General features: G+C 36.5%; 1 long non-coding RNA gene across 2 annotated transcripts; it reads right to left on the bottom strand.

Moving 5' to 3' along the window:
- Positions 1-4,542: 4,542 nt before the first annotated feature.
- Positions 4,543-9,088, bottom strand: LOC310715864. Of its 2 annotated transcripts, XR_014530422.1 has the most exons (6): positions 8,964-9,088; positions 8,751-8,806; positions 7,595-7,648; positions 6,823-6,904; positions 6,473-6,637; positions 4,543-4,956 (listed from the first exon to the last, which is right to left on the bottom strand). It is a non-coding gene; the product is annotated as an uncharacterized lncRNA (long non-coding RNA). The 2 variants fall into 2 exon arrangements; XR_014530423.1 differs by lacking the exons at positions 6,823-6,904; positions 7,595-7,648; positions 8,751-8,806; positions 8,964-9,088 and having other exon boundaries at positions 6,473-6,732.
- Positions 9,089-10,710: the final 1,622 nt, after the last annotated feature.

Below are 10,710 nucleotides of genomic sequence, written 5' to 3'. Positions count from 1 at the left end.
ATCTGTATTCGCTTCCTACATCTTTCTTTAGCATTAAATTCTTGTGTTGATGGTTTAAAAAGAAAGATAGACCTGCTCTAATCAAGCTTTCCATCCTGTTTTTTCCTGATGGCTTAGCGGGTTAAGGCTGGTACTTCGCTAATGTTGGTGGACAGTTAATGAGGTGATACCGGAGAAACTGCACCTCTTCAAGTCAAGTCAGGAAGCTTATATATAGAAAATTATAGACATTTTACAGATTTAAATGATGTAATGTTTTTATCTGTACGATCAATAAAGACAGTAATTTAAGTTTGTGTCGCCATTATGAGGGAAAACCCCACAAAACGCCCCCTAGAGGGTTAATGGTGTAAAACATGGAGGATTTTGGTGTTTGATTTGAGACTTGGCGCAGAAATAAAACAAAAGTTTACTAATTAAAAATATTTTTATCTGGAGTTTATTTATTTATTTTACAGTACAGATTTTTGAAAGGTGTGTTATTTAAAGACAAAAAAAACCCCCCACACAATACGTCTAAATAATTACTATGAATGTCTTGCCAGGGTTTGAAGCCCATTTTTTCTTCTTAATTTTTTATATCGTGGTATAGTAAAGAATCCATCATTCTGCTGCATATTATTCTTCTGTCAGCATACACAACAGAATGATTGTTAAAAGCTTGTCTGTGGGAGAGTGACTTTTGGGGAGGGAAGTGTTTAAATGTTTTTCCTTTGAAAGGGGGATCACTAAGTTCCGGCACAGTGAAGCTGCCAGGGGATGCAAAATTATATGCAACAACTGGCTGGAGAACCATTGCTTTAGAAGGGACTGCATGCTTCGTCACTCATATATGACGGTAAGCTGGATGTTACTTCAAGCAACTTCATTATTATTTAAATATTTTTGTTTAGTCACTGGGGTGATACAGTCCAGGGTACATCTTTAATATGTTTTTACATATTACAACTTAGATTTAGATTTTTAATAAGCAAACCAGAGGTGGCAGTGACATGGAGAAGCTCCTTGGGATTCAGTCAGAGAGAAAGTCATACTGGGGTAAAACAGAATATTGGGATTATAAATCATTACTTTTTTATCCTTCATCTGGGGGAAAAAAAGGACATGCACACAATGTCTTTATAACATGTTAAAAATACATAAATATGTTGTACTGTGATCAGATATAATCTACAATCTTTTTAAAAATGTTTTAATTTGATCGTTCTTACACCACACTTTCTTGTGTCACACAAAAGGGCTACAGAAAAATGAAATCCAACAGGCACAACCAAGTAAAGAATCATCGAAACCTATCCTACAAAAGTAAAACTCCAAGTACAGATCATCTAAATCCTGCTGTTCTTTAGTTATTTGTGACGCAATGAATTTTCAAAATGTTGCATATGTTGTATTACACAGTAAAGCTAAATAGACAGGAAGAAAAGAATGTCACCCTTAAGACTGAGAAATCAGAGCATACTGTTCTCCAAAACTATCATGATGGAATAGCCAAAATCACAGAAGCCATGGGATAGCTTAAGCTGGAGGACGGAGACGAGGTCGACTTGTATGTAAGTTATCAAAAAATATCAGCCAAATATCTCTTCCCCTTAGCTAATATCTCATATGCAATGCTTGTCAAACTGTAAAACATGAATTGAACGACAAAGCAGTTCAACTTACCCGGAAAATGGAACCCTGGGCTGTTTTTCTGTGGGAATGTATACATTTGATGGCGTATATGTGAGAGCCCTGGCCCACTTGTAAATGGTGGGCTGCGACAATCCCTGGTGATCTTTATTACAAATCATCTTTAAGAATCTGTCCTGGGTACAAATTCAAGTATTTAAGTGCAGTGCATCTATAGTTATCTGCAATACAATATTTTATCAACTTACTTGTGTCCTACTTTCCAGAGTTTCCTGCTTGTAAGAAGAAAGGTGTAAATCATCTGATGACATCTAATGCGACATGAATCAGAATAAGACCATTAAACTAAACCAGTTCTAAAAAAGTAACACTATTTTAACTGACCTTAATGAAATCAAAAATATGAAAACAAAAATGTGTGTGTGTGTGTGTGTGTGAAAGACTCAGTGCTTGCACAGTGCTTGAACCATGAAGCCAAATTGTTTCTCTTTATTATCCATGTTTTCGGATATATTTTAGATGAAAATGATATAGAATTGTCTCAGAGCCAGAGCCTTTTTATATTTGGCAGTGTTTGTCATTAAAAAAAAACTAAATGATTATAATTTGTGGATTCTTTGTCAAACACTGAGGACATTAAGAATTTTAGTAAAACCATCAACATTCATGCCATGGGTAAAATCACAGAGTTCATCCTTTCCTTTGCTTTAGTCTGATGTTTGATGTTTGAGTACCTGAAGCTGATCTGTATCTGCATTATTTGTTTTGTTTGCATTGTGCTGCTGGTATATGATTGGCTGATTAGATAACAGGATGAGTATTCAGGTGCACAAGTGTTCCTAATAAAGTGGACAATGAGTGTACACTTTATGGTCAAACAACTGTGTACACCTGAGCATCATGCACATATGTACTTGTTGAACATCCCATTTAAGATTAAGTTCCCTCTTTTCTAACGTAATATCCACTCTGGCTGTGGGGATTTCAATTCAATTCAGTTTGATTACTATAGCGCTTTTAACAGACATTGTCTCAAAGCAACTTCACTGAGATGACGAGGTTATAAAATATATATTTATGCGTTCAGTGCCTAAAAGTTTTTTCCAAACATTATCCTGCTAAAACATGTTTGTGCCTCTCAGTTCAAGTAAAGAGGAAACTGTAACTCTGCAGAATACTAAGACATTCTATACAATCATGTATAGATGGACACAGGGAGGAATGAAACATTATATAGATTGCAAAATTATATGCACTGGATGGATACCTGGCTGAAGAACAAAGAAAAGCAACTCCATTACTTTAAAATTACTTGTTGACCATCATTTATTACCCTCATGTCACACATGGGTCTAAGAGCCCAATGAGATTCATGCCCAATCTCTAAACAATCCAAAAAAGAGGTACAAAAATCTCTCATTCATGCTTTTCTACCTCAAATCCATCCACAAGCATATGCTCTTTGGAGAGCCTCTGGAAATGTATCTGGTTAATCTCTGTAGTTGGGAGGTGGTAGCTCAGTGGTTAAGACATTGGGCTTTGGATCAGAAGATCACAGGTTCAAATCCCACCACCACCAAGCTGCCACTGCTGGGCCCTTCTGCAAAGCCCTAAAACCCTCCCCTGCTCAGTTGTAAGTCACTCTGGATAAGGGCGTCTGCTAAATGCTGTAAATGTCTGTAGTTAGTGGATGAATTTGACATGGAGTTTAATAGTGACAAGAGCTCAATATTGGAATTTTCCCTGCTAATAGGCAACTGAGGACGCAATTAAATGTTTCAAAATTTGAGTCGAAATTTCTAGCTAGAGAAGAATAAACAAGTCTGGAAAAATTCTCAACAAAAATACATACTCTTCCACACACACACACACACACTTCTAATCAATTTTTTAGTGTATTCTAAAATATTTTGTTAAATACATACAATACAGCAGTCATTGATGTATTGACTTTTATTGACTAAAAGAAGCTGCTGGTAAGAAATTTTGAAAAGGAATCTCTGATCGCAATAGTGGACAGTAACAAAGTAAATGTAATTTGTTACTGTACTTAAGTAGCTTTGTCATGTATCTGTACTTTCAGTCTTTCTATTTTGGGGGACTTTTACTTTTGAACTTCACTACATTTCAAAGTGACAAGACGCCAATCAGGACCGAGCACGCGCTCTGTTTTGAACTTGTTTGAATTGGCGTTTGGTGTATCTACTTATCACCAACATGCAGTTCGAACTCGCCACAACAACCGTAGTCTTATTTGAGTGATCTTTTTATTAAGTAGTTAAGAAGGGTTTTGGGCTCATGATAATTGTAATAGATATCAATCAGTGTTTGACTTTTATTTAAGTGAGTTTAAAGGAAGTAAATTATTTGTGAATTATTGCTTTGGCACTGAAAGTGTTCAAAAGTTTAAAAGTAAAAATTTGTTTCTATTCGAATTGAGTCTCAAAAGTCGTCTTCTGATAAATGGGACCAGTCTACCTCTAGAGAGGGAATTATTAAAAAAAAAACAACAAAAAAACTAAACAAAAAAAATATACTAATGCCATATGCTTGTAATATCAATTGACCTGTAATAAGAAACATGAAGCTGCTCTTTTTCCAAAATTAATTCAAAATCGATATAAATATATATAATTGAGCAAAATCAATTATATGCTTTCTTTTCTTTAATATTCATTTCAATTAACATTTTCTGCATCTTAAAAATAAAGTTATATTTAATATTTAATTATAAATGAAGATATGTATTAGTGGATTTTTTGTCTTCTCAGATATGGCATGATGGGCCAAATCAAAAGTCACGACAGACCAGCTTTGCCACAACGCTCCTTAGTTTGGGCATCTCTGGTTTAAAATGAATTTAAATGAATGTAAATGATAAACTGGCAGAACAAAAATCACAAAAGAACCTTTGAACCATATGCATTTTTATACTTTCATCATTTTTTAAACCCATACCATCCACCCCCCCGACTTGGAGGACTTATACTTTGTTTCAATTTTAATACAAATTGATGAAAGAAAAAAAACAACCAAACAAAAAACATATATACACACTATAACATATATATAAAACATATATACACACTATCTTATGGAGCACATTCAGCAAAAGCGACCAGATTTGTGGTGCAGGAAAAACTGGTTGCTCCGAACAAGGAATGAAGTCCAACATGTATAGAGAAAAGTCCAACATATGCCATAGACACATATACAGTGTTCGAAATGAAGATTTGCTGTTTCAGTCAAATTTTTCCAAATGCTCATTTATCAGATCCTGGCTTTGATCATCAGTCTGATTATCACTTCGATCATCTGTCTGATCTGTCAGGGTGAAAAAATAAATGACTTCAATGTGTGTTCAAAGTAAAAGTTTTCTATTTCAGTAAAATGTCACTTAAATTATATCCATTAGAAATATAATGACTGGCTGATTTGGTTAATTGATTTTTGACAAATGATTGAAAGGTTTTCTTATGCCCAAACTAGAAATTCAATCTTGGAGAGGTTTAGGAGAGATTTCCTCTCCGTGGTCTTCTATCTGATATCGGGGAAAAAACACAATACATAGTACAGCACACAGCATGGGGTTCAGGGTTGGGCAAAGATACATCAAAATGTTTCTTTTAAGTCTGTATTAGTTTGCATGCATGTCAGCATAAACTTTTGTTCGGCTTCTATCATTAGGGGTCGCAACAGCGGACCATCCGCATGTTTGATTTGGCACGCCCTTCCTAATGCAACCCTCCCCATTTATCCGGGCTTGGGACCGGCACTAAGGCATGTGCAACCCTAATGGCTGGGGTCGGTTCCCTGACCGGGGATCGAACCCGGGCCGCAGCGGTGAGAGCGCCGCATCCTAACCACTAGACCACCAGGGATGCATGTCAGCATATGACCTACAAATTTATTATTGTAAATGATACAGTTTATATAAATTTCCCCAAATTTCTAATGAAGTCCCATTAAATCCTGGTAAGTTTAAAGTTGAAATATTTCCAATTTCCCCAGAAGTTTCCAGAGACCCTTTGCAAGCCTATTTTGCCATATACCTTTACATACATTCAGGATCCAGGGTCTATATTTCTTACTATATAAGGAAAAAGGACCAATACTATTGAACAGTTCAAACAGGAAGTCATGTATATACTGCATAAGTCACATAATCACACAGTATACACCTTATAGACATTACACAGATGTTTTTCTTAACACATAGTGTGAGACACTCTAAATATTAACAGAACAATAACCTAAATCAATCCTTATCAGGGAGGAAAATTAGTGTCCTTCCTGTTATGTAAAGATGTTTTGCCTTTGGCTCCTCCTACTCAATATATATGGCAGGAAGATACTTGCCACAGCTACACCAGTTTATCAGTCAAGAGTGAGGCAGCATAAAAGTAGAGAAGAAACTGCCAGAGAGAAAGAAACTCCCCATCAAAAACTTTCTCCAGAACATTGTCCTGGGTCTGCCTCGATGGTTCTATGTATAGTCCAGTGTCTGGTCAGATTTCGATTAAATCGTTCAGTATTGTAGTGGATTCAGTGGTATTGCAAGATGTCGTACCCTGAGTTTGACAGTATTAGTAACTAAACCCTTATGATCATCAAATAAATAAATAATCATGGGATCTTGTGCTATTATATGATAATGTGTGAACAAAATGAAAGGTGCATTTCAATCATTTGTGAGATAATAATGAGACCAAAAAAACATACATTGTACATGTGAACAATCAGGATATGACAAATATAAAAAACTAACAAATATATAAAAAATATAAAAAGTTCGGATGATAGATGAGCTTTTTTTTTGTTTTTTTGTTTAAACAATTACCTCATCCATAACATCCACGTCCACGTCCATCTTTTCCACCTTCTCCTCCAGCTCAATCCTGTCTACCATCATCTTCTCCACCTCCACCTCCACCTCCATCTCTTCTTCCCCCAGATTTAGCTTCTGGAAGACTTCACTGATCTCACTAATGTCATCATGTGGCACCTGAGTAAATAAGCATGTGTGGGTCTTTCTGGCAATCAACATATGAAAACATTACTGAATCTAAAATTTATTTTAGATAAAAAAATAAATAAAAATCTAAATTATAACTCATTTTATTTTAAAAAAAAGTTTAAATATAAAAAAAAAAATAATAATAAATGAGTAAAGAAAGATAAAGAGTCCACTTAGTCGTTGTTGAGAGTTTTTCAATCTTTCATTGAAGGTTCCTTCAGACTTTGAGCCTTGTCATCGTTCTGTGAATTTCTCCTTATCGGAGGAATATACGAGAGTAAAATTGAGGTATGAATGGGAGGGAGGAAGGGAGGGGTTTCAAAAAGGAAGCCCACTTCAGTCAACCATGATTGCAAGAATGAATTCATTGTCATTTGATTCAGATATTTGTGACTTGAGATCAAACTCAGTACAGATCAATGGATGTTTCGTGGGGGGTGGGGGGGGAGGAGGGGGAGGAGGGGGTGGGGAGGAGGGGGAAGGAGGGGGGAAAGGGAGGAGATAGAAGAGAAAAGGAAGGAAGCTCAGAATAAAAGTGAAAGAGGGAGACAGAGAAAGAGAGATGGTTAAAACAGACAAATACTTCATTTCTTTTAACAAAAAATGTACATTGAAACATACCAAGTAATATAACATTAATAATACTAATAGTGATAATAAAAGTTCTAGCTAATAAAATAACATTGTTACGGTATATTATATATTTACACACACACACACACACACACACACACACACACACACACACACACACACACACACAATTTCAATCAAAACTAAAATCTGACGCAAACAATTTTTTACTAATAATTAATTTTATAATGCATCTTAACAGCAGACTAACAATGACTGATCTGAGATTGGCGTCTTATTGACACTGACAGGCTTCTCATTGCCTGTTTTATGAGCAGATTAACACTCAGATCAACATTTATTCATACTTACGTCCACATCCATTCTTTCCACATCTAGATTTAAGTGATGCAAATGTTGGATGAGCTAAAAAATAATGATAATTTACAGAAAAGAAATAAATGCATAAATACACAAATACAAGAGCATATTTATATACATACACACACACAAAACGATCAGGCATAACATTATGACCTCCTGCCAAATATTGAGTTGGTCCTCCCTACAGCTCTGACCCAAAACAGTTCTGGCCCATCGAACATTAACTGCATTAACTTCTTCAGCAGATAAGATACAGGAGCTCGTCTGTTGAATCGGACCACACGGGCCGGTCTTCGTTCCCCACGTGCATTAATGAGCCTCAGCCGCCCACGACGCTGCCACCGGTTCACCACCGTTCCTTCCTTTGACCACTTTTGATAGATACTGACCACTGCAGACTGGGACAGCCCACAAGAGCTGCAAGAGTCCAACTCGCTCAAATCCTTACGCTTGCCCATTTTTCCTGCTTTGAACACACCAACTTTGAGGACAAAATGTTCACTTGCTATCTAATAAATATATCCCACACACGAACATGTGCCATGATAAAGAGATAATCAGTGTTATTCACTCACTTATCATAATGCGTATATCAGGTTAAAACTAAACTAGTTTTAATTATTACATAAATGAATACAGGCATTAATCCTTATCACTTCACTGCCATGTAAGCAGTCATACGGTACACGAGCAGCTATTTAATATACAGCGTTAAAGCACTGCTATTCTGGTACTGAAAGTCAAAGTGCTTTTATGATAAATGATTTTATAATTGATATACAGAAATCTAGAATGAAAAAAGAAAAAAATCCCAGAATGCAATGTTTTGTTCAGAATGATGTAATGCAGTTTTACACACAAAGGTTACATTTTCTTTTAGTATTTGACAGACACTTTTAACCGGCACGACCTACACTTCTCATTCATACAACTGAGCAGTTGAGGGTTAAGGGGTGGCAGATAAATGGTGAAATTTGACCTCACAACCTTCCGAAGAGAAGACCACCAGATTAACCAGTGATCTACTCTTCTAGCCCTCAACTCAACTGTTGGCTTACACTGATGCTGGCACGATTGCTATTTCACCATATATTTATCACATACATTTAGTAGTTCCACTAATTCAAAACCTCTTGATAATTACCTCAAAGAGTTGCTCTCGTCTGCACGCCATTTCTGCTTTTTATGTTTGGAGTATGTCTGAATAGAACATAAGAATAAAGAATGCTGATAAATAATCTGAGCAATCAACAGTTTTTAATTAACTTTTAGACAAAGTCTGCAATTTACTCCATCATTTGTTTACTTCATCAATTGTTTTATCATTTGTATTGTTCTGATTATTATTACGACTTACCTTAGACCAGATTCCACTTGTCAGCTGAGTCAAACCGGAGCTTGCATGCAGTTTTCTTTTTTGACTTTCACCCCACCCTGTGTGTTGTGATGTCACACTCGAGAAACAGGAACTATCAAGAAACACTGAAAGACTTTGGTCTTTTTTGGTTTTTCTATAAATAATAAAAAGTTGTATTATTTATTATTGTTATTTTTAGCTGTTGTTTGTGTTGATGGTGATGATGGTTGTTCATTGAGTCATTGTGTTATTATTGTAGCATGGTTGTTGGATGTTTTGTTAGCAGCAGTTTAAATTTTTTACGGTGCTAATTTTTAGTGACTATTATCATGATTTTCATATTTTGCAAAACAAAAACCTAACCACAAAACAAAAACATAACCAATAAAACAGAAACCTAACCATAAAACAGAAACCTAACCATAAAACAGAAACCTAAAAAGAAAACAGAAACATAACCATAAAACAGAAACCTAGACAGAAACCTAACACCTAAAGGGATGTTTCCATGTTCTTTTGTACCTAGCTCTGGACAAGGGCCTCTGCTTATTGCCGCAAAAGTAAATGTTTGTGTGCTCATTTGAATCTGAGCCTTAGTACTTAAAAAAACAAGTTTCCCAATGTGTAAAAGAAGCTCTATGGCTTTAAATATACCAATATGCTGTATATATATAGATAATCTATACCTATATATACAGTGAGGAAAATAAGTATTTGAACACCCTGCTATTTTGCAAGTTCTCCCACTTAGAAATCATGGAGGGGTCTGAAATCGTAGGTGCATGTCCACTGTGAGGAAAAGAATCTAAAAAAAAAAAAAAAATCCAGAAATCACAATGTATGATTTTTAAACTATTTATTTGTATGATACAGCTGCAAATAAGTATTTGAACACCTGAGAAAGTCAATGTTAATATTTGGTACAGTAGCCTTTGTTTGCAATTACAGAGGTCAAACGTTTCCTGTAGTTTTTCACCAGGTTTGCACACACTGCAGGAGGGATTTTGGCCCACCCCTCCACACAGATCTTCTCTAGATCAGTCAGGTTTCTGGCCTGTCGCTGGGGAACACGGAGTTTGAGCTCCCTCCAAAGATTCTCTATTGGGTTTAGGTCTGGAGACTGGCTAGGCCATGCCAGAACCTTGATATGCTTCTTACAGAGCCACTCCTTGGTTATCCTGGCTGTGTGCTTCGGGTCATTGTCATGTTGGAAGACCCAGCCTCGACCCATCTTCAATGCTCTAACTGATGGAAGGAGGTTGTTCCCCAAAATCTCGCAATACATGGCCCCGGTCATCCTCTACTTAATACAGTGCAGTCGCCCTGTCCCATGTGCAGAAAAACACACCCAAAGCATGATGCTACCCATAATGCTTCACAGTAGGGATGGTGTTCTTGGGATGGTACTCATCATTCTTCTTCCTCCAAACACGTTTAGTGGAATTATGACCTAAAAGTTCTATTTTGGTCTCATCTGACCACATGACTTTCTCCCATGACTCCTCTGGATCATCCAAATGGTCATTGACAAACTTAAGACGTGCCTGGACATGTGCTGGTTTAAGCAGGGGAAGCTTCCGTGCCATGCATGATTTCAAACCATGACTTCTTAGTGTATTACCAACAGTAACCTTGGAAACGGTGGTCCCAGCTCTTTTTAGGTCATTGACCAGCTTCTCCTGTGTAGTTCTGGGCTGATTTCTCACCTTCCTTAGGATCATTGAGACCCCACGAGGTGAGATCTTGC

This window comes from Silurus aristotelis (assembly GCF_946808225.1).
Source record: "Silurus aristotelis genome assembly, chromosome: 2".
In the NCBI taxonomy this organism is placed as follows: domain Eukaryota; kingdom Metazoa; phylum Chordata; class Actinopteri; order Siluriformes; family Siluridae; genus Silurus; species Silurus aristotelis.
The sequence above is the reverse complement of the archived record's forward strand: the minus strand, read 5'-3'. Positions and strand labels throughout refer to the sequence as shown.